The 22,176-nt window shown below is 51.2% G+C and overlaps 1 protein-coding gene across 1 annotated transcript in view; it reads left to right on the plus strand.

Annotated features, from left to right (window-relative positions):
* The window catches only part of LOC119969169 (regulating synaptic membrane exocytosis protein 4-like), a gene marked incomplete at its 5' end in the record, with an annotated part of 131,954 nt that overhangs the window by 87,541 nt on the left and 22,237 nt on the right, over nt 1–22,176 (plus strand). The gene's annotated exons all lie outside the window — the stretch shown is intronic.

Here is a 22,176-nt window from a genome sequence, read left to right on the forward strand (position 1 = left end):
CATCACTGGGTTTCTATCCCTGAGGGATACTAATGAACCTGCCTGGGCCTTTACAGCAATGGCCTCCATCTCTGATCCTGTCACAGCTTTCAATTCCACCTTCATTATTGTATTTCAATTACAAGTCTGGAAAATACTTCATCAAATTTAGTCCACTAACATTACCACTAGACGGCCAATTACTCCTCCAGTTCTTGAGCACCAGGGCCGAAACTAGAACAGCACAGAGCAACCCCCGGCTGCTGAAGAGTTTCCCATTTCATGTCGAGAGGGCTGGAATACAAGAACAGGGATGTACTTCTGAGGCTGTATAAGGCTCTGGTCAGACCCCATTTGTCGTACTGTGAGACGTTTTGGGCCCTGTATCTAAGGAAGGATGTGCTGGGCCTTGGAAAAGGGTCCAGGGGAGGTTCACAAGAATGATCCCTGGAATGAAGAGCTTGTCTTATGAGGAACATTTGAGGACTCTAGGTCCTGTACTCGTTGGAGTTCAGAAGGTGGAGGGGGGGGGGGGAGGGGGGGGGGGGGGATCGTATTGAAACTTACAGGATACCGTGAGGCCTGGATAGAGTGGACATGGGGAGGATGTTTCCACTTGTAGGAAAAGCTGGAACCAGAGGGACACCATCTCAGACTAACGGGGCAATCCTTTAAACAGAGGTGAGGAGGAATTTCTTCAGCCAGAGGGGTGGTGAATCTGTGGAACTCTTTGCTCAGGAGGCTGTGGAGGCCAAATCACAGAGTGTCTTAAGACAGGATAGATAGGTTCTTGATTAATAAGGGGATCAGAGGTTATGGGAGCGAAGGCAGGAGAATGGGGATGAGAAGAATATTAGTCCATGATTGAAATGGCGGAGAAGACCCGATGGGCCAAGTGGCCTAATTCTGCTCCTATGTCTTACGGTCTGATGCTTTCATGAACTGAGTGCTAGATCATCTCATTCACTGTCCAGAAAAATAGAAGGCTTCCAAAGGGTCTTTAAAATTTGATGCAATCTTTTCCATAGGGTAGACGTGGAGAAGGCGACCCATGATCTGCGAGCTCCAGGGCGTCATAACGGAGGTGGGGGTGGTCTCCAAAGATGTGCTGGGGAACGATCCCCACCAGATCCCCAGGTAACGATGGCTCGGAAATTTACCCAAGATATTCACATTTGCGTTGGGCAATTACCCTGCGAGGGGAATGATCTGAAAGTACATTCTAAACCACAAACGTCTGGTGGTTCTGACTGTTTTACAGCGATGGCACCAATTTTTACTTCTGGGTATCTATAGCACTGCCCTCCCCACCTCCACCAACTAGCCCCATGGGAGCTCCCTGACTATGCCACCGTCCCCGACTCGTGCCCCCTGACTGCTCTCTGACTAACTCCGCCCAATGACCTCATCCCACCCCCTGATTACCCAACTCATCCCTCCATCAACACCCGCCACTGAACTACCCGCTGATTATCTCATACAGCTGACCAACCCTCACTGACCAGCTGACCTCTCATTGATCATAGAGTCATAGAATTTACAGAGCTGAAGGAGGCCATTTGGTCCATCGAGTCTGCACCAGCCCTTGGAAAGAGTGCCCCACCCAAGCCCACACCTCCACCCCATCCCAGTAACCCAGTAACCGCACCTCACCTTTTTCTATGGCACTAAAGGCAGTTTATCATGGCTAATGCACCTAACCTGGACATCTTTGGACTTTGGGAAGAAACAGAAGTGGGATTCGAACCGAAGCTTCTGACTCAGATGCAGAGAGGCTACCCACTGTCCCACAAGACCTCATTTAGATATTAAGCTTCTTTTTTTATTCCTCCTGCCAAAATGGACAATTTCGCATTGCCCACATTTACTCCGTTTGCCAGATCTTTACCCACTCTCTTAACACATCTGTGTCATTTTGTAGACTCCTTACATCCTTTTCACACCTTGCTTCCCTGCCCTACTTTGTGACATCAGGAAATTTAGCACCATTGCTAGCTGTCCATTCACCCCAATCATTTACTGCACCTCCAATGAATCAAACACAGGAAGGCACATCGCTGCTAGCCACTCTTGGCTTGGGGCACGGGCATGGTGGGGAGGGAGGTGCCTCCTATCTGGCTGGACATTTCCTAGGTACTCCCCTTCCATCCAGGAAGCATAGATACAGAGACACTGCTGATGGCTAACACATTGCCTGTGTCCAAAATAGGGAGAGCGGAGTGGATTCCAGAGAAAAACATAAGTGGAGATACCAAAGTGGTTACATAGAACATTATAGCGCAGTACAGGCCCTTCGGCCCTCGATGTTGCACCGACCTGTGAAACCCCTCTAAAGCCCAATCTACACTATTCCCATTATCATCCATATGTCCTATCCAATGACCATTTGAATGCCCTTAGTGTTGGCGAGTCCACTATTTTTGTAGGCAGGCATTCCACGCCCTTACTACTCTCTGAACTAACCTCTGACATCGTCCTATATCTATCTCCCCTCAAATTAAAGCTATGTCCCCATCGTGCTAGATCATCACCATCCGAGGAAAGAGGCTCTCACTGTCCACCCTATCTAATCCTCTGATCATCTTGTATGCCTCAATTAAGTCACCCTCTTAACCTCTTCTCTCTAACGAAAACAGCCTCAAGTCCCTCAGCCTTCCCTCATAAGATCTTCCCTCCATACCAGGCAACATTCTGGTAAATCTCCTCTGCACCCTTTCCAATGCTTCCACATCCTTCCTATAATGCGGCGACCAGAATTGCACGCAATACTCCAAATGCGTCCGCACCAGAGTTTTGGACAGCTGCAACCTGACTTCATGACTCCAAAACTCAATCCCTCTACCAATAAAGCTAGACACCGTACGCCTTCTTAACAACTCTCTCAACTGGGTGGCAACTTTCAGGGATCTATGTACATGGACACCGAGATCTCTCTGCTCATCCACACTACCAAGAATCTTACCATTAGGCCCAGTACTCTGTCTTCCTGTTATTCCTTCCAAAATTAATCACCTCACACTTTTTGCATTTAACCTCCATTGCCACCTGTCAGCCCAGCTCTGCAGTTGTTAAATAGTAAAAAAGAAATAAAATGTGTAATCTATGAATTGTACCAAGCACATTCAACTTAGACACCCCAACAACTTTGAATGTTTACTTTGTATTAGTATGATCATTAATCATTTAAGGATTTGGATTTGTTTGTTTATTGTCACATGTACAGTGAAAAGTATTTTTTCTGCGAGCAGCTCAACGGATCATTAAGTAAGATAGGGAAAGCGGTGATAAGCATATGAGGGAGAACGGGAAATAAAAGGTATGTTGAAAGGGTGCAATGAAGAGGGATAGGAAGAGAGTAGGTGTGGAGCAATGGAGCATGATCACCCCGATGGAGCAGTTGGGTTCAATTTTTTACAAATTCGTTCATGGGGCGTGGACGATACTCACAAGTGTTGTGCCATCAGCAAATTTTGAAATTGTGCCCTGAAGACCCAATTCTAGGTCATTAATATAGAAAAGGGATGATCCTCAAACTGCCCCTAGGGACATCCACCTTCCTCCATTTCACCCTACACCGTCACTCAGCCAACTTTACATTCATTCAGACGCACTTATGCTCTTTTCCAAGGCTTCAACTTTGCTTGAGAAGCCAGTTATGTGGCACTTAATCAACCCACATTAACCGCAGAATCTCATCAACCTTTCTGTTACGTCATCAAAAAACTCTATTAAATAGCTAACACCATTTGCCCTGAACAAATCTTTATTTAATCAAGAAAAAATTTGCAGGAAACTGGTGAGTGTTAATCCGTTTAAAAAGGCATTGGATATTGTCCTTTCTTGCATCTCACCGCGTGGTCGCTGAGTTCCGGATCCCTGTAACCCCAGTGAGATTCAGTATCCTGCCAAAGACCCGGCTGATTGGGTGAACAGTCAATAAATCCTTCTTTAATGATGTTAATTGAGTGCATTTGTTTTGTTAAGCAGTTGAGCAAGATTTATTTCAACTTTGTGCTGATGGCACTTGCAGCCATCCACTTATGATAATTAACCAGGCGGATTACTGAAATGATCAGTTGAAGATTTTTGCTGATCATAGAACATAGAACAATACAGCACGAGCAGGCCCTTCGGCCCTCGATGTGTGCCGAGCAATGATCACCCTACTCAACCCACGTATCACCCTATACCCGTAACCCAACAACCACACCCCCCCTTTACCCTTACTTTTTTTAGGACACTACGGGCAATTTAGCATGGCCAATTTACCTAACCCGCACATCTTTGGACTGTGGGAGGAAACCGGAGCAACCCGGAGGAAACCCACGCACACAGGGGGAGGACGTGCAGACTCCGCACAGACAGTGACCCAGCCGGGAACTGAACCTGGGACCCTGGAGCTGTGAAGCATTTATGCTAACCACCATGCTAACCGTGCTGCACCCTAAATGCCTTGGTCGATTATTTAACAAGTCAACTCCCACGGCATTGAGACCAGATCCAGGAGGCGCATTCCGTTGGTCAAACATTCATTCCTGCCTGCAGCATCCCAACGCACAAACCCACTCTCACCCTTGTTCACAGGAATCTCAACCGACAAGCCTTTTCTATTCCCTGTCGTTATTGGGAATCTCAATAGGTGGTCCCCTTTCCTCCCACTTCCATAGAGTTCAATCCCAACGGATAAATCCGTCCTTGTGCACCTTTCTTTGAGTAGAATTCCAATGGAGCAACTCTCTAATTCACTTCCATTGAGAATTCCAGTGGACGAACGCACTTTTCCCAATTAATCCGAATTCATTGGAATCACTTCCCATTAACCCATAGTGCGACTTTCCTGATCATTCCCTTTGTGCATTATTCCAAATAATCAAACTCCTATCTGTTTATTGGCACTCTGTAGAATCCCATTGGATACTCCTGCATTCGTTCTGGGAATGTGTATCGCTGACACTTTTATTACCCGAACCCGAGTTGCCCCAGAAAAGGTGCTGGGATATCAATATTGTTTCAACAAAGGTATTTCACTGGCAACTGAGAGTCCATCCTTTGTAATCTTGGATTAGAGTTACGTCTAAGACAGATCAAGGTAAAAGAGTTTGGCTCCTTTTCCATTCCAAAATTTATCTCCATTTCACAAATTCCAATGAGAATTTAAATTCCACACCTCTCTTAGCCCAGTACTATAATCAATACGTTATTGTACACGTTGTACGGTCCACTGATAGACACATCTTTATCTGAAACTCTATGGGCTGTTTTCCAATTCACTTGTGTTTCAAATCCCAATGGAGAAAATCACTCACCATCATTCATTCATTCACTCACAGCCTCCCTGAACAGGCGCCGGGATTGTGGCGGCTAGGGGCTTTCACAGTAACTTCATTTGAAGCCTACTCGTGACAATAAGCGATTTCATTTTCAGTTTCATTTCATTCACTCACTCACTCATTCACTCACTCACTCTCCCAATATGCTGAATCTAAATAGGCAAACTCATTTAAATTTAGCTGCCCATTGATCATATAGAGCCATAGAATCCCTACAGCACAGAAGGAGACCATTCAGTCCATCAAGGTCTGATCCCCTGAAAGAGAACCCTAACAAGACTCGGACCCCCCCCCCCCCCCCCCCCCCCCTCTATGCTGCAACCCCCCTAACCTGCACATCTCTGGATCATGGGAGGAAACCGGAGCACCCAGAGAAAACCCACGCAGACACGGGGAGAACGTGCAAACTCCTCACATTCAGTCACCCAAGGCCAGAATTGAACCTCTGTCCCTGGCACAGTGAGGCAGCAGTGTTAACCCGGATCCCTGGCACTGTGAGGCAGCAGTGTTAACCCGGGTCCCTGGCACTGTGAGCAGTGTTAGCCCGGGTCCCTGGCGTTTTGAGGCTGCTGTGCTAACCTGGGTCCCTGGCTCTGTGAAGCAGCTGTGCTAACCCGGGTCCCTGGCTCTGTGAGACAGCAGTGCTAACCCGGGTCCCTGCACTGTGAGACAGCAGTGTTAACCCGGGTCCCTGGCACCGTGAGGCAGCTGTGCTAACCCGGGTCCCTGGCTCTGTGAGACAGCAGTGCTAACCCGGGTCCCTGGCACTGTGAGACAGCAGTGCTAACCCGGGTCCCTGGCACTGTGGGACAGCAGTGTTAACCCGGGTCCCTGGCACTGTGAGACAGCAGTGCTAACCCGGGTCCCTGGCACTGTGAGACAGCAGTGTTAACCCGGGTCCCTGGCACCGTGAGGCAGCAGTGTTAACCCGGGTCCCTGGCGTTTTGAGGCTGCTGTGCTAACCTGGGTCCCTGGCTCTGTGAAGCAGCTGTGCTAACCCGGGTCCCTGGCTCTGTGAGACAGCAGTGCTAACCCGGGTCCCTGGCACTGTGAGACAGCAGTGTTAACCCGGGTCCCTGGCACTGTGAGACAGCAGTGTTAACCCGGGTCCCTGGCACTGTGAGACAGCAGTGTTAACCCGGGTCCCTGGCACTGTGAGACAGCAGTGCTAACCCGGGTCCCTGGCACTGTGAGACAGCAGTGTTAACCCGGGTCCCTGGCACTGTGAGGCAGCAGTGTTAACCCGGGTCCCTGGCACTGTGAGGCAGCAGTACTAACCCGGGTCCCTGGCATTGTGAGACAGCAGTGTTAACCCGGGTCCCTGGCACTGTGAGACAGCAGTACTAACCCGGGTCCCTGGCATTGTGAGGACAGCAGTGTTTAACCCGGGTCCCTGGCACTGTGAGGCAGCAGTACTAACCCGGGTCCCTGGCATTGTGAGACAGCAGTGCTAACCCGGGTCCCTGGCACTGCGAGGCAGCAGTGTTAACCCGGGTCCCTGGCACTGTGAGACAGCAGTGTTATCCCGTGTCCCTGGCACTGTGAGACAGCAGTGTTTAACCCAGGGTCCCTGGCACTGTGAGGGCAGCAGTGTTAACCCGGGTCCCTGGCACTGTGAGACAGCAGTGTTAAACCCAGGTCCCTGGCACTGTGAGGCAGCAGTGCTAACCCGGGTCCCTGGCACTGTGAGACAGCAGTGTTAACCCGGTCTCTGACAGCAGTGCTAACCCGGGTCCCTGGCACTGTGAGGCAGCAGTGTTAACCCGGGTCCCTGGCACTGTGACACAGCAGGGTTAACCCGGGTCCCTGGCACTGTGAGGCAGCAGTGTTAACCTGTGTCCCTGGCACTGTGAGACAGCAGTGTTAAACCCGGGTCCCTGGCACTGTGAGGCAGCAGTGTTAACCTGGGTCCCTGGCACTGTGAGGCAGCAGTGTTAACCCGGGTCCCTGGCACTGTGTGACAGCAGTGTTAACCCGGGTCCCTGGCACTGTGAGGCAGCAGTGTTAACCTGGGTCCCTGGCACTGTGAGGCAGCAGTGTTAACCACCGTGCCGTCACATTTCAATGGGAAAACCCCTTGTCATTCATTTTGATTGTGTAATATTAAATAATCTAAACATTCTCCAATGATACTGCCAGGAGGAATTTTAGTCAACAAACCTCTGTCATATTCAATCTGTTATGTGAATCCCAATGGGCGTACCTCGGTCCGAATTCCTCTCCATCCCATGAAATGCCGTTTCTTTCAGTCAGAACCATTGAATTCATTCTTGGAATCCAATCAATGGGATTATTTGCTAAAGATTGGGCCCATTCTGTTGTAACAGCGCATTGGCTTTTGCATTTGCTAGACTTGCTCCTTGCATGTTTAGAGTTGTATCTTTTGTATGTGGCAAGTTACTGACAGCGGAGCTGATAATGTGTCTGCGAGAGAACCTGGGGGCACTGGCGTTGGGGTGAAGAAGCCAAGGAACAGGGTACTTTCTCACCCAATTAGATGCCAAAGCCTCAGAGAGGATTGAGAGGAGGTTGACCCGCATGTTGCCAATGATGAGGGACTTCAGTTATAAGCAAAGGTGAAAACGTTTCTGCTCTTCTTGGAGCAACGAAGGTTATAAGACGACCAATTCGAGTTTTTGAAGATGTTGAGAGGTTTTTTAAAAAATTTGGAGTACCCAATTCATTTTTCCCAATTAAGGGGCAATTTAGCATGGGCAATCCACCTACACTGCACATCTTTGGGTTGTGGGGGCGAAACCCACGCAAACACAGGGAGAATGTGCAAACTCCACACGGACAGTGACCCAGAGCCGGGATCGAACCTGGGACCTCGGCGCCGTGTGGCAGCAGTGCTAACCACTGTGCCACCGTGCTGCCCAATGTTGAGAGGTTCTGATAGGATAAACAGGGAAAGTTATTTTTCCTGGTGGGTGAACCAATAATAAAAATAAATAATAATTGCTCTTCCCCTCACCCCCCCTCTTCCCCTCACCTCCTCCTCTTCCCCTCGCCCCCCCTTCCCCTCGCCCCCCTCTTCCCCTCGCCCCCTCCTCTTCCCCTCGCCCCCTCTTCCCCTCCCCCCTCCTCTTCCCCTCACCGCCCTCTTCCCCTCACCCCCTTCCTCTCCCCCTCTTCCCCTCACCCCCCTCTTCCCCTCACCCACCACTTCCCCCCACCCCCTCTTCCCTCACCTCCCTCTTCCCCTCACCCCCCCTTCCCCTCCCCCCCCTTCCCTCACCCCCCTCTTCCCCTCACCCCCCCCCCTCTTCCCCTCACCCTCCCTCTTCCCCTCACCCCATCCCCTGTCCCCTCCGCTGACTATCCCACACCCCAGGCACCCAACGTGCAGGTGGAATATTAGATCACCTCAAGATGGTGGTGGTGAGCTGCCTTCCTGGTCTCTGAAGTCCAGTGTTGTAGGCACACCCACCACGCTGTTAGGGAGGGTGCCCCAGCATATTTGGGAATTTGGAGCAAAGTGGAAATTGAACTGGTGGTTTTGAAGGTTTTTAGGTTAAGTATCCTCGTTAAAGGCCAACATGAAATGAAAAATGAAAAAAATGAAAATCGTTTATTGTCACAAGTAGGCTTCAATGAAGTTACTGTGAAAAGCCCCTAGTCGCCACATTCCGGCGCCTGTTCGGGTACAGTACAATAACCAGATACTTTAAAATCTTTTGATTTAAAGGGGAGATTGGGTGAAATATTTTCACTCACATTTCTCAGTTGATGAATGAACATTTCATGAACAAATTCATCTTCTGGATGTGAAAATTGGTTCTCTGCACTGAACAGTTTTTCCTTGGCAGTGTCTAATTCCTCTGTGCTATCTACCAAGCGCGTCTTCTGTACTTTTCCTTCTGCCGACTGTTTCTGAGACTCTTGCAACTGCTCAACTTTTTCTCAGTTCCTGGTTTTCATTTTGACCGTGTCGTTTTTCAACAACTCAGTGGTTCTCAATACGTTTGAGAAATCCAACAGGCTGGATTCTCCATTTCGAAGACTAAAGTGTTGAAGCCAGCACAGAATTCGGAGGCAGGAGGCTGCCAGCCACCACCATTCGCTGTGCCTGGGCGCAGGTGGCAGAGGGCGTCAGCGCCAACAGCAACAGAGCCCGGACAGCCAGCAGTGCCGGAAAAAACTGTACAACCTTCTCAGGGTGGCCAGGATGAGTCGGCATCACTGTGCCACTGGCACTAATCCCATCCCACAAACCTATAAGCCTATCCCTGTGAACCTGCACCACGTGCTGGCACTCATACCGGCATCCATGAATGGGTGCTCCAGCCCCAGAGGCCACCAGCTACCCAAACCCTGGGCTATCGCTGTCGTTTTGGGTTTGCCCCCTGTGGCGAATGTAACTTAGTAATTCACACTGTATTTACCAATACCATTGTAAGCGCAGCAGCGTTATCCGACCACTAGGGGGAGTAGCTCTGGGAATGCTCAGGAGTTTGTACAGGGCTCCACCCTTGACTCCGCCCACGACTCCTCCCCTTGGACTACTGTATAAATACCCTTGTCCAGAGCCAGCCTGCCAGTTCATCGAGAGTTCAACGGGTAACAGGCTGGCTCCGTAGTAAGTAGATTAAAACCACTGTTCATATCTTAAAGCACGTGTCTAGTGAATTGATGGTTCCATCACCCCCCCCCCCCCCCTCAGGTGAAGACCGCCACAACCGCCGGCAGCGGAAGGGGACCGAAGAAGGACCACCGGACCTGTGGCCTCTCACTGTGGTGAGCAGAGTCCCTGGACGTGGTCGGTAGCCCAGAGGAACGGGAGGTCACCGGGGTGGAATTCGGCTGCGGGCGAGGAAGTCAGACCCTGGTCAGTTGTGGCTCCCCATGATGTGTGTGTCAAACCCCTCCACCCCAACACCACCTCCACCCTCTCACTTTCACATTTACCCACACACCACCCTCATCCCACCCCCACACCACCCTCACTTCACCCCCGCCCCCCCCGGCTCGCGGTCTAGTCATGTGTCTTGTCTTGTGTCTTGCAGGACCTGCTGGAGATGGGGCGCGTCCATCTGGCGTGCCCGTGCCCGCCCCCAGCCAGTGCCACAGCCGGAGCCCCCCAGCGAGCCGAGCACTGACAGGGGGGGGGGAGCAGCCCAGACACCAGCCCCCTGCCCGAGACCCAGGACACCCCGGAGTTCGGGTCGGAGGAGGACAGTGATTTCCCATCACAGCTTCTCCTACACCTTCAACATCCCAGAGACACTCACCTCAGTCGGGCACTTTAGTGAAGAGGTTCCTGGGGCGCTATCTGGTGCTCACCTCACAGATGACCTGGTACAGCAGGTGGAGATAGGAACTCCCGAGGGGGCAGATGGTCGGAGGGCAGGCCGGTCCCAGGGACTAGCTGCTGTCCAGGCGGGTCTTGGCTTTAGGAACGGACAGTCCCATCGATCGTGGAGACGCAGACACAGAGCCAGGGACTCCATGAGGGGTTGTCGGTGAATATCCAGCTCCTGCAGGAGCAGGTGGAGGAGTCCGCGTGCAGGAGCAGGAGGTGGTGCCGGCCATGCCTGCCACCCAGGCTGCTGTTTTAAGAAGTTGTTTTTCATTGAGCTGAGCTCAGTTGTGGCCGTGGACCGTGCTGCAGCTCTATTCCAGCTGCACACTCTGGTCTGCTGGGGCTAAATCTGATTGCTGCAGGTTTTAAAAGGTCAGGGGCTGGATTCTCCGCAGCCCCGTGCCAAAATCGCGTTCGGCACGGGAGCGGAGAATCGATGCTGCCGACCGAATCAGGCCCTGCGCCGCTCCGGCCATTCTCTGGCCCCCGGAGAATTGCTCGTCCGTGAAATATGCCGCGTGGCTGGGAGCCATTGCCAGCGGCCCTCCCAATCCCGACTGGCCGAGTTCCTGACGCCGTGGAACTAATGTGGTATGGCTGGTCGGGACTCCCGCGGAGCGGCTGCGGATTCAGTCAGTGGGTGCCCTGGTGGGTGGGGGGGGGGAATCAGGCACCGCGGGGGGGGGGGGGGGGGGGGGGGGGAGGGCCATATGGGTGGCCGGGCAGCGATCGGTCCGATACCGTAGCGCGCAGTAGATCGGGGGGCCTTGTTTCTTCGTGATGGTCTGTGGCCCGAGCCCACCATGGCGCTTGCCGTGCTCTCTGGATGACGCCGCCGTGCGCTTGCGGGGACCCGGAACCGGATGTGCGGCTCCCCGGGTCCCTGCTCGCCCCCTGCTAGCCCCCCTGCTAGCCCCCTGCTAGCCCCCTGCTAGCCCCCTGCTAGCCCCCTGCTAGCCCCCTGCTAGCCCCCTGCTAGCCCCCTGCTAGCCCCCTGCTAGCCCCCTGCTATCCCCCTGCTAGCCCCCCTGCTAGCCCCCTGCTAGCCCCCTGCTAGCCCCCCTGCTAGCCCCCTGCTAGCCCCCTGCTTGCCCCCTGCTAGCCCTCTGCAGTTAGGTGAATAGCCATTTGTTTTTTGCAGGAAACTGGGGATTGAAACGGCAGCGTTTTCACGCCGGTGTGGGGCAATAGCCCTATGTTTGGTGAATCCAGCCCCATGTCTGTCTTTTCACTGAATTCACTCAGCCTTTTTGTGATCGGGCCAGGTCCTTTGACTCAGTGTTTCATTAAGTCTGGAAATGGACCTTCATATTACATTCCTTCAGCCTCAATGTCTGCAATGTGTCTGCACAGTTCCAACTGTGTCTGCAATACTGGCGCACTTCTTGCAGGCCGATATCTGTTTCTAAACTTTATCATGTGTTCAGGATTTTGGGCTCCGTGCTTCACAGCCACCATGTTGTTGAAGCCTGGATGGTTGAACATAAGCCATTTATTGCTCATACATAACCTCTGCAAGGTACAACCCTACATGAGTGCTGTCTCATTGCTGGCTTCTTTCAGACTCCACTACACACAGCCGGCTATCTTGTCACTCTCCACATCGTGCTGTAGCCAGTAATATTCTCCAGTCCCACATTAACCCTCGCTCTGCCCGGATGCCCTCGTACAACACACACATTTACTCAAACAACTGCAGACCTCACACGCACAATTCTCCGTCATTTCCTGGCAGTGGGATTCTCCGTCGGTTCCCGACAGCCGGATTCTCCGCCTGTTCCCGGCAGCGGGATTCTCCGTCATTTCCCGGCAGCGGGATTCTCCGTCCTTTCCCAGCAGCGGGATTCTCCGCCTGTTCCCGGCAGTGGGATTCTCCTCCTGTTCCCGGCAGTGAGATTCTCCTCCTGTTCCCGGCAGCGGGATTCTCCTCCTGTTCCCGGCAGCGGGATTCTCCGCCTGTTCCCGGCAGCGGGATTCTCCGTCGGTTCCCGGCAGTGGGATTCTCCGCCTGTTCCCGGCAGCGGGATTCACCGTCGGTTCCCGGCAGCGGGATTCTCCGCCTGTTCCCGGCAGCGGGATTCTCCTCCTGTTCCCGGCAGGAGGATTCTCCGCCTGTTCCCGGCAGCGGGATTCACCGTCGGTTCCCGGCAGCGGGATTCTCCTCCTGTTCCCGGCAGTGGGATTCTCCGCCTGTTCCCGGCAGTGGGATTCTCCGCCTGTTCCCGGCAGTGGGATTCTCCGCCTGTTCCCGGCAGCGGGATTCACCGTCGGTTCCCGGCAGCGGGATTCTCCTCCTGTTCCCGGCAGTGGGATTCTCCGTCGGTTCCTGGCAGTGGGATTCTCCTCCTGTTCCCGGCAGGGGGATTCTCCGCCTGTTCCCGGCAGCGGGATTCACCGCCTGTTCCCGGCAGTGGGATTCTCCGCCTGTTCCCGGCAGTGGGATTCTCCGCCTGTTCCCGGCAGCGGGATTCTCCACCTGTTCCCGGCAGTGGGATTCTCCGTCGGTTCCCGGCAGCGGGTTTCTCCGCCTGTTCCCGGCAGTGGGATTCTCCGTCGGTTCCCAGCAGCGGGAATCTCCGCCTGTTCCCGGCAGCGGGATTCTCCGTCGGTTCCCGGCAGCGGGATTCTCCGTCAGTTCCCGGCAGCGGGTTTCTCCGCCTGTTCCCGGCAGCGGGTTTCTCCGCCTGTTCCCGGCAGTGGGATTCTCCGTCGGTTCCCGGCAGTGGGATTCTCCGTCGGTTCCCGGCAGCGGGATTCTCCGCCTGTTCCCGGCAGCGGGTTTCTCCGCCTGTTCCCGGCAGTGAGATTCTCCGTCGGTTCCCGGCAGCGGGATTCTCCGCCTGTTCCCGGCAGCGGGATTCTCCGCCTGTTCCCGGCAGTGGGATTCTCCGTCGGTTCCTGGAAGCGGGATTCTCCGCCTGTTCCTGGCAGTGGGATTCTCCGTCGGTTCCTGGAAGCGGGATTCTCTGCCTGTTCCTGGCAGTGGGATTCTCCGTCGGTTCCCGGCAGTGGGATTCTCCGCCTGTTCCCGGCAGCGGGATTCTCCGTCGGTTCCCGGCAGCGGGATTCTCCGCCTGTTCCCGGCAGTGGGATTCTCCGTCGGTTCCTGGAAGCGGGATTCTCCGCCTGTTCCTGGCAGTGGGATTCTCCGTCGGTTCCCGGCAGCGGGATTCTCCGCCTCTTCCCGGCAGCGGGATTCTCCGTCGGTTCCTGGCAGTGGGATTCTCCGTCGGTTCCCGGCAGCGGGATTCTCCGCCTGTTCCCGGCAGTGGGATTCTCCGTCGGTTCCCGGCAGCGGGATTCTCCTCCTGTTCCCGGCAGCGGGATTCTCTGCCTGTTCCCGGCAGTGGGATTCTCCGTCGGTTTCCGGCAGCGGGATTCTCCGCCTGTTCCCGGCAGCGGGATTCTCCTCCTGTTCCCGGCAGCGGGATTCTCCGTCAGTTCCCGGCAGTGGGATTCTCCGTCGGTTTCCGGCAGCGGGATTCTCCGATCCCACTGCAGGTTACCATTGATCAGAAACTGAACTGGACTAGCCAATTTAATACTCGGACAAAGGCCATGAATCATACAGCGAGTAACTCACCTTCTGACCCCCCAAAGCCTGTCCACCATCTACAAGGCACAAGTCAGGAGTGTAATGGAATACTCTCCACTTGCCTGGATGAGCGCAGCTCCAACACTCAAGAAGCTTGACACCATCCAGGACAAAGCAGCCCGCATGATTGCTCCCCCTTCCAAAAACATTCAGACCCTCCACCACCAAAGAACAGTATCAACCGTGTGCAACATCTGCACGATGCACTGCAGAAATTCTCCAAGATTCCTTAGATACCTTCCAAACCCACAACCATTACCATCTAGAAGGACAAGAGCAGCAGATACCTGTGAACCCCACCACCTGGGGGTTCCCCTCCAAGTCACTCATCACCCTGACTTGGAAATATATTGCTGCTCCTGCACTGTCGCTGGGGAAACATCCTGGAACTCTCTCCCTAACAGCACAGTGGGTGCACCTACATCTGAAAGACTGCAGCGGTTCAAGAAGGCAGCTCACCACCACCTTCTGAAGGGCAACTAGGGATGAGCAATAAATGCTGGCCTGACCAGCCACGCCCACATCCCCTAAATGAATTTTTTAAAAATGGGAGATTTGGCTGAGTGGCAAATTCTCTGCCCTCGCTGCCAGTGGTCGCGGGGTGAACTGGAAACGGAAAACCCTAGCCCATGTCTCCAGCTGTTTAGTTATGTAAACACATCTGCAATCTTCTGATTCTCAGCATTTTACTTTATCCAGTAAACACAAGTTTCCTTTTGATTTGTAATTGTCTTAAGCCTGTGAGATTGGCTGCCTTTGGATATTCACTGAGTCCCCACCCCCTCCACTGAGTTTACATTTAAAATTTAATTTCTAAAACTAAAAGGCTATGAGCGGGATTCACCGACCCCGTGCCGGGTCGGAGAATCACCGGGGGTCGGCGTGATTCCCGCCCCCGCCGTCCTCCGAATTCTCCAACCCCCCCAAAAGTCGGCGAGGCGTGAATCACGCCGCCCGCCTCGGAGAATGGCGGGGACCGGCGCGACTCAATGGGCCCCGGGGCTGCCCAAATTCTCCGGCCCGCGATGGGCCAAAGTCCCGCCCGTTTTTTGCCAGTCCCGCCAGTGTGAATTGGAGTAGGTCCCTTACCGGCGGGACCTGGCGGCGCGGGCGGCCTCTGGGGTGCATGGGGGGTGGGGGGGGATCTGGCCCCCGGAGGTGCCCCCACGGTGGCCTGGCCCGCGATCGGGGCCCACGTGGTGAGTGAGATGTCATAACATTGGAACAGCATAACCTTTGGAGATCCAAGTTTAACCATGTATCTACTTTTGGGTAAAATTGCCACCCATTTGCACACGAGTAACCACAATACTTTGTTAGAGGAACCAGGGATAATGTTGCTCTGCAGATGTTTAATAATGGGGTTCCACTAACTTCAAAATTACAAAATTCAAAAAATGTCATTGTCATTCCTGCTTGTTGTGTTCTGTATTATAAACTGTTGTAATGATGTACACAGAACATCTTGCTGTTCAACTAGAAAGATGATTTATTAACAAACACGTGGAAAGATAACTAACAAGCTATAATAATGGCTACTAAATGAATTCAGTGAGTTCGCCTGGAGTCACTCTCAGTGCGACTATCCTCGTGTACGACTCACTACCAACTGGCCGGTGTCTCAAGTCACATGGTAGATCTCTATCGCCACCTGCTGGTCGGAGGTCATACCGATAACTATATACACTGATAAGACAACTATATACATTGATGTGGACATGCATATCACCACACTGCTGAATGCAGATTGTGGCAAAGGGATTTCATTGCTATTTTTGATTTTAATGGTTCTGCCCCAGTTGTCCTTTTTTGCTAACTGACACTGTTCAACATTGGTGATATATCCCATTACATCTTAGAACTTGGAACAATAGTCATCTTTTATAAATGTATGTTGTCAAAATGTATGTGACGCACTGAAATAAATGTATAAAAGATAAGTAAAGCCTTCAAATTTCAGCTATATTCTTACTGCTATCTTGGTTAATGGTGATGGCTTTCACCAGCTGAAAGTGTCATCTTTCCATTCAACAATCAAATTGTTACTTGTCTTACTATTTATCTAGCACTGCATGTAGCGATATATTTGTCAAGTGCAACTGAATTATCTTGTCTTGTGTCTCTGAGAGAGGCGGAAGCAGAGAAAGAGCAAGGGAGAGTGTGAACAAAACAAGGGATAAGCTGGTGTTAAGAGCCAGCAGGACCTGATTCACTCAGTTTATTTATCCATTTCTGCTTCTGATTTTATTTTATTAAAATGGGGAATCAGTGGGAAAGTGGGCCCGGAGAGGGTCCGGAGGAGGTTCACAAGAATGATCCCTGGAATGAACAGATTGTCATATAAGGAGCGGCTGAGGACTCTGGGTCTGTACACGATGGAATTGAGAAGGATGAGGGGGGATCTCATTGAAACTTACAGGATATTGAGAGGCCTGGATAGAGTGGACGTGGAGAGGATGTTTCCAATAGTAGGAGAAACTAGAACCAGAGGACACAATCTCAGACTAAAGGGACGATCCTTTAAAACAGAGATGAGGAGGAGTTTCTTCAGCCAGAGGGTGGTGAATCTGTGGAACTCTTTGCCGCAGAAGGCTGTGGAGGCCAAATCACTGAGTGTCCATAAGACAGAGATAGATCGGTTCTTGATTAATAAGGGGATCAGAGGTTATGGGGAGAAGGCAGGAGAATGGAGATGAGAAGAATATCAGCCATGATTGAATGGCGGAGCAGACTCGATGGGCCGAGTGGCCGAAGTGGCCTGGGGGCTGGTTTAGCACTGTGGGCTAAACAGCTGGCTTGTCATGCAGAACAAGACCAGCAACGCAGGTTCAATTCCTGTACCGGCCTCCCTGAACAGGCGCCGGAATGTGGCGACTAGGGGCTTTTCACAGTAACTTCATTGAAGCCTACCTGTGACAATAAGCGATTATTATTATTCTGCTCCTGTGTCTTACGGTCTGATGCTTTCATGGACTGAGTGATAGACATCCTCATTCACTGTCCAGGAAAGAGAAGCTTCAAAGGTCTTTAACATGATGTATCTGTTCTATCGGGTAGATGTGGAGAAGGCGGCCTGTGATCTGTGAGCTCTGGGGCTTCATAATGGAGAACAAATCACTGAGTGTCTTTAAGACAGAGATAGATAAGTTCTTTATTAATAAGGTAATCATGGGTTATGGGGAGAATTGGGATGAGAAAATATCAGCCATGATTGAATGGCGGAGCAGACTCGATGGGCCGAGTGGCCTAATTGTGTCTTATGGTCTAATGGAAATAAATCTGCTACAGTTACTAACCTCCATCCACTCCACCCTTTTGCACCAATCGTGGAATTGCTGTTGCTGTTTCAGCTGAAGGAGGCACTATGGAGCGATTAATAGTTGAAAACTCCAGCAATTGTTTTTAAATCTTTTTTTAAAAACTGAGTGAACAGTGTGTAATTGTCGATCCTTTGCACCGGCTGTCAATCTGTCTCAATATGGACCAGAAATGTGAACACGTGGTGATCTTTTGCTGCCTTACGGCTGCACCTTCTCGCCTTGTTATTCTAAAAATCTTCTTAATAATCATTCCGGACGGTAAAGTTTAGCCAGAATGTGAACTGAGACACAACAATGGCTCAGTCCCAGTTGGAAATTGGTTTTATGATACTGCTGAGTAAATGTTTCAAAGCCAGATTGAGTGAGGTTAATGCGGTGTGCCTCAAATCATTGATTTGCTACTTAACTCTGGGCCACAGTAGATGATACAACAACAACTTGTATTTATATAGCACTTTAATGTAGTGAAATGTCCTCAGGTGCTTCACAGCATTCAATCTATTGTACCTACCAATGGCACTCAGTAATAGTTGCTTTCCAGAGATGTTCTCTGAGAAAGAGAGATTTTTGACACTGCTTTAAATACAAGATCTGACTCCTGTCAGACTCATGCAGAAACAGGTCAAAAATATGGCATTGAGCGACAGAATGGGATCCAAAGACAGGAGAAGAAAAGCTTGGTCCAGAAGGTAGATCTCCAAAACAAATGAGTCGTCGTGAGGTTTAAACTCAACTCAACCACACAGGGGGCTGGTTTCGCCGTCGGCGGAAGCTCCGCTTTACCGGCAGCACACTCACACCCGGGAATTTCCCAATGGCGTGGGGGTGGTCACAATGGGAGACCCCATTGGCCGGCTGCCGGGACGGAGAATTCCACCCGGGATGTCTGCTTCCATACCTGAAGTAATGGACAACTTTCAACCTTGGCTGTCTGAGAACCAAAACAAATAAGCACCAGGCTGTCCTGCGAGAGTCGCTCTGTGCTACATTAGCATTCGATACGAGGAACATCGTCAGCAACAAAAGGGCTGACCCAGGCCTGCTGTGCTGGATGTAGGAATTTCAGATGCAATGTATTATAGGCATTTGGTGCAGTAAGGGTTAAAAGCCTGGGTTACAGTGTGTTTGACTGCTGTAGTCATGTTTTAAAAGAAATCCTGGTTTGAAAGACAAGTGTATTTTAGGAGCCAGGGGTGTAATTAAAGCATTGTAAAAAGATTGAGAGAATGCAATTTTGTTCTGATTAAGGGAAGTCCATGTGGAGTTAATGAGATTTCAGCTTGGTAAGATGATATCATTACTGGGTAGAGCGAAGGTATCAGGCATTTTGGAGCAAACGCAGATCAGTGCAGTTCTGTATGAAGCTGTGACTACAAGTAATAATAATAATAAGCTTTATTATTGTCACACGTAGGCTGACATTAACACTGCAATGAAGTTACTGTGAAAATCCCCTAGTCACCACATTCCGGCACCTGTTTGGGTACACAGAGGGAGAATTCAGAATGTACAATTCACCTAACAGCACATATGTCGGGACTTGTGGGAGGAAACCAGAGCACCCGGAGGAAACCCACGCAGACACGGGGAGAACATGCAGACTCTGCAAAGACAGTGACCCAAGCCGGGAATCGAACTCGGATCCCTGGCGCTGTGATGCAACAGTCATGCAGTTTTGCTCTCTGCAGGTCAGTTAAAACGGCCCTGGGTGACTATCTGTGTGAAGTTTGCACTTTCTCCCCGTGTCGGCATGGGTTTCCTCCAGCTGCTCCGGTTCCTCCCACAGTTCAAAGGTGTTCAGGTTAGGTGGATTGGCCATGATCAATTGCCCCCTGGTGTCCAAAATGTTAGGTGGGGGTAGCGGATAGGGTTGGGGACGTGAGCCTAGGCAGGGTATTCTTTCCAAGGGTCAGTGCTGACTCGATGGGCCCAATGGCCTCTTTCTGCATTGTAGAAATTCTATGATTCTGTCAGTAAGCATAAGCGTGAACAGAATCTGAGTGTATACCAGAGTGTTATTACATTAGAAATAATGTATTAATGAGAAAATGGAGACCTTTACATATTCAAACAAATGAGAAATGTGCAGAAGTTGATCACGTGGTGTTATCAGTGTGTTATAGAAAGGAGGTTTTAATGGCAGTGCAAGTGGTTGCAGCAGGGGATCATTGAGGAGTAAGAAAACTCTTGCAAAATACAGAAACATTTCTATTGCCCTGGACTGCATAAGGATGTAATTGAATGTTGTCATACGAGTCACGCATGTTAGGTGGCAATCAAACCATCATCTTTAATACCCAATCCAGCATTTGAGAACCTTTTACTAGGGTCCTAATTGACGGCGTGGGCCTCCTGCCGAAAACAAAAAATGTTGACCATAATGGATGTGTCTACTAGATTTCCGGAGGCCATTCCATTAAGAAACATACAGTAAACAGGGTTGCAGAGGGATGAACCATATTTATTTTAACAGATATGAAAATGGCTTATTGTCACGCGTAGGTTTCAATGAAGTTACTGTGAAAAGCCCCTAGTCGCCACATTCCAGCGCCTGTCCGGGGATCGAACCGTGCTGCTGGCCTGCTTTAAAAGCCAGCGATTTAGCCGAGTGAGCTAAACCAGCCCCTGGACTATGGGCTAACAAAGGAAATCCGATCAGATCAGGGTTCCAATTTTTGTCAACATTTTTCAAGGAAGTTATGGATAGTTTCAGCATAAAGCCTTTTGAAAAATTAAACCATCTTTTTATATTGCTGGCTCATTTTTTTTAAGGTGTGGAAATTTCAAATGTATTGGGCGCGATTCTCCGCTCCCCACGCCGGGTGAGAGAATCGCGGGAGGGCCGGGCGACTCATTTCACGCCCCCCGACGCCCCCCACGATTCTCCCACCCCCCCGCTCGGAAGAATCGGCGCTCACTGTTTTTCACGGCGACCGGCAATTTTCTGACCCGGATGGGCCGAGCGGCCTACCGATCGTGACCGTTTCACGATGGCGGAAACCACACCTGGTCGCTGCCGTCGTGAACATGGGCACCAAAGGCCTGTTTGAAGCTTGTGGGGGGCGGAGAGGAGAGTGAGCACCACGGCCGTGCTCGGGAGGGGACTGGCCCGTGATCGGTGCCCACCGATCGTCGGGCCGGTGTCTCAAAGCGACACACTCTTTCCCCTCCACCGCCCCGCAAAATCAAGCCGCCACGTCTTGCGGGGCAGCGGAGGGGAAGACGGCCACCGCGCATGTGCGGGTTTGAGCCGTCGTGATGTCAGCCGCGCATGCGCGCATTGGAGCCAGCCAACCTGCGTATGCGCGGCTGACGTCACTTAGGCGCCGCCGTCGCGTCAGTCTCGGCGCGCCGCCTTAACGCAAACGTCAAGGCCCGGCTGCCGAGAATAACTGAGCGCCGCTCCTAGCCCCCCGGGTGGGGGTGAATACGGTGAGAGGAGCGGCCTCCGAAGCCGTCGTGAAACTCGGCCGAGTTCACGACGGCCTTCCCGATTTTTCCCGGGAGCGGAGAATTCCGCCCATTGTATTCTACATATTTGGTTGCAGTAAGGGTTAAAGGCCTGAGTTAGAGTGTGTTTAACTGCTGCAGTCATGTTTTCAAAGAAATCCTAGTTTGAAAGGCAAATATATTTTGGGAGCCGGCGGTGCAATTAAAGTATCGTGAAAATCTTGGGCGAATGGAATTCTGTTTTGATTAAGGGAACTCCCTGTGGAGTTACTTAGATTTCAGCTGGGTAAGATGATGTAATTACTGAGTGGAGCTACATATGAGGCATTTTCTGGGAAAAGCAGGTCAGTGTAGTTGTGGGTGAAGCTGTGATCACAAGTCAGGTTTAGCTCTTTGCAATTCGGTTAAAATGAGGTTGACAATCTTTGAAGCAGTGCGGACTTGTCTGAGGACGGGGGGAGAAGTTGAAGCAAGCTGAGAAACATCTTCTGAAGACATACAGACTGCGTTTCTGCATGAGTCTGACAGGAGTCAGATCTTGTATTTAAAGCAGTGTCAAAAATCTCTCTTTCTCAGAGAACATCTCTGTAAAGCAAATATTACTGAGTGCCATTGGTAGGTACAATAGATTGAATGCTGAGAAGTCTTTTTCCTTGTTGTTTAAGTGGGAATAAAGATTGCAATTGAGTGTTATTGCATTCACTGTCTCGAGTCGTATTATTTTTTTAAAAAAGTAGTTGTAAGTTATTTTCTGGTGTGATGTCAAATATATTTTAATATTGTGTTAGTAATAAAGTTTGTTTTAAGTGGAGTTTGTCCTGGAGCGAAGTGTCCTTTCCTCACAGTCTTACAAAATTAAATTAAAATATTGGGGTTTCAGTCCCGTATCCTAGTAACTGTTGGAGTCTGGTCTGGGATCGGGATACTGTAAAGAGTTTTGTTTGAGCCGCAGGATCAGAAAGATGAGTGTCATGGTCCAGGATGTTGCCATTGACACTGGAAGTTGTTGAGAGTTTCACATGTCTGCACAGTCACCGACGCTCTGTCACTTGCGCTGAAGCCAACACATGAATCACAAAAGCAGCAGCTGCTATGTCCAAGCTGAGTGAGGAAGTGTGGAACAACAGCGACCTGACTGTCAGACAGCAAACTGCACGTGTACCAAGCCGGCATCCTCAATGCACTCCTCCGTGCGGAGTG

Source organism: Scyliorhinus canicula, chromosome 7, assembly GCF_902713615.1.
Source record: "Scyliorhinus canicula chromosome 7, sScyCan1.1, whole genome shotgun sequence".
Classification (NCBI taxonomy): domain Eukaryota; kingdom Metazoa; phylum Chordata; class Chondrichthyes; order Carcharhiniformes; family Scyliorhinidae; genus Scyliorhinus; species Scyliorhinus canicula.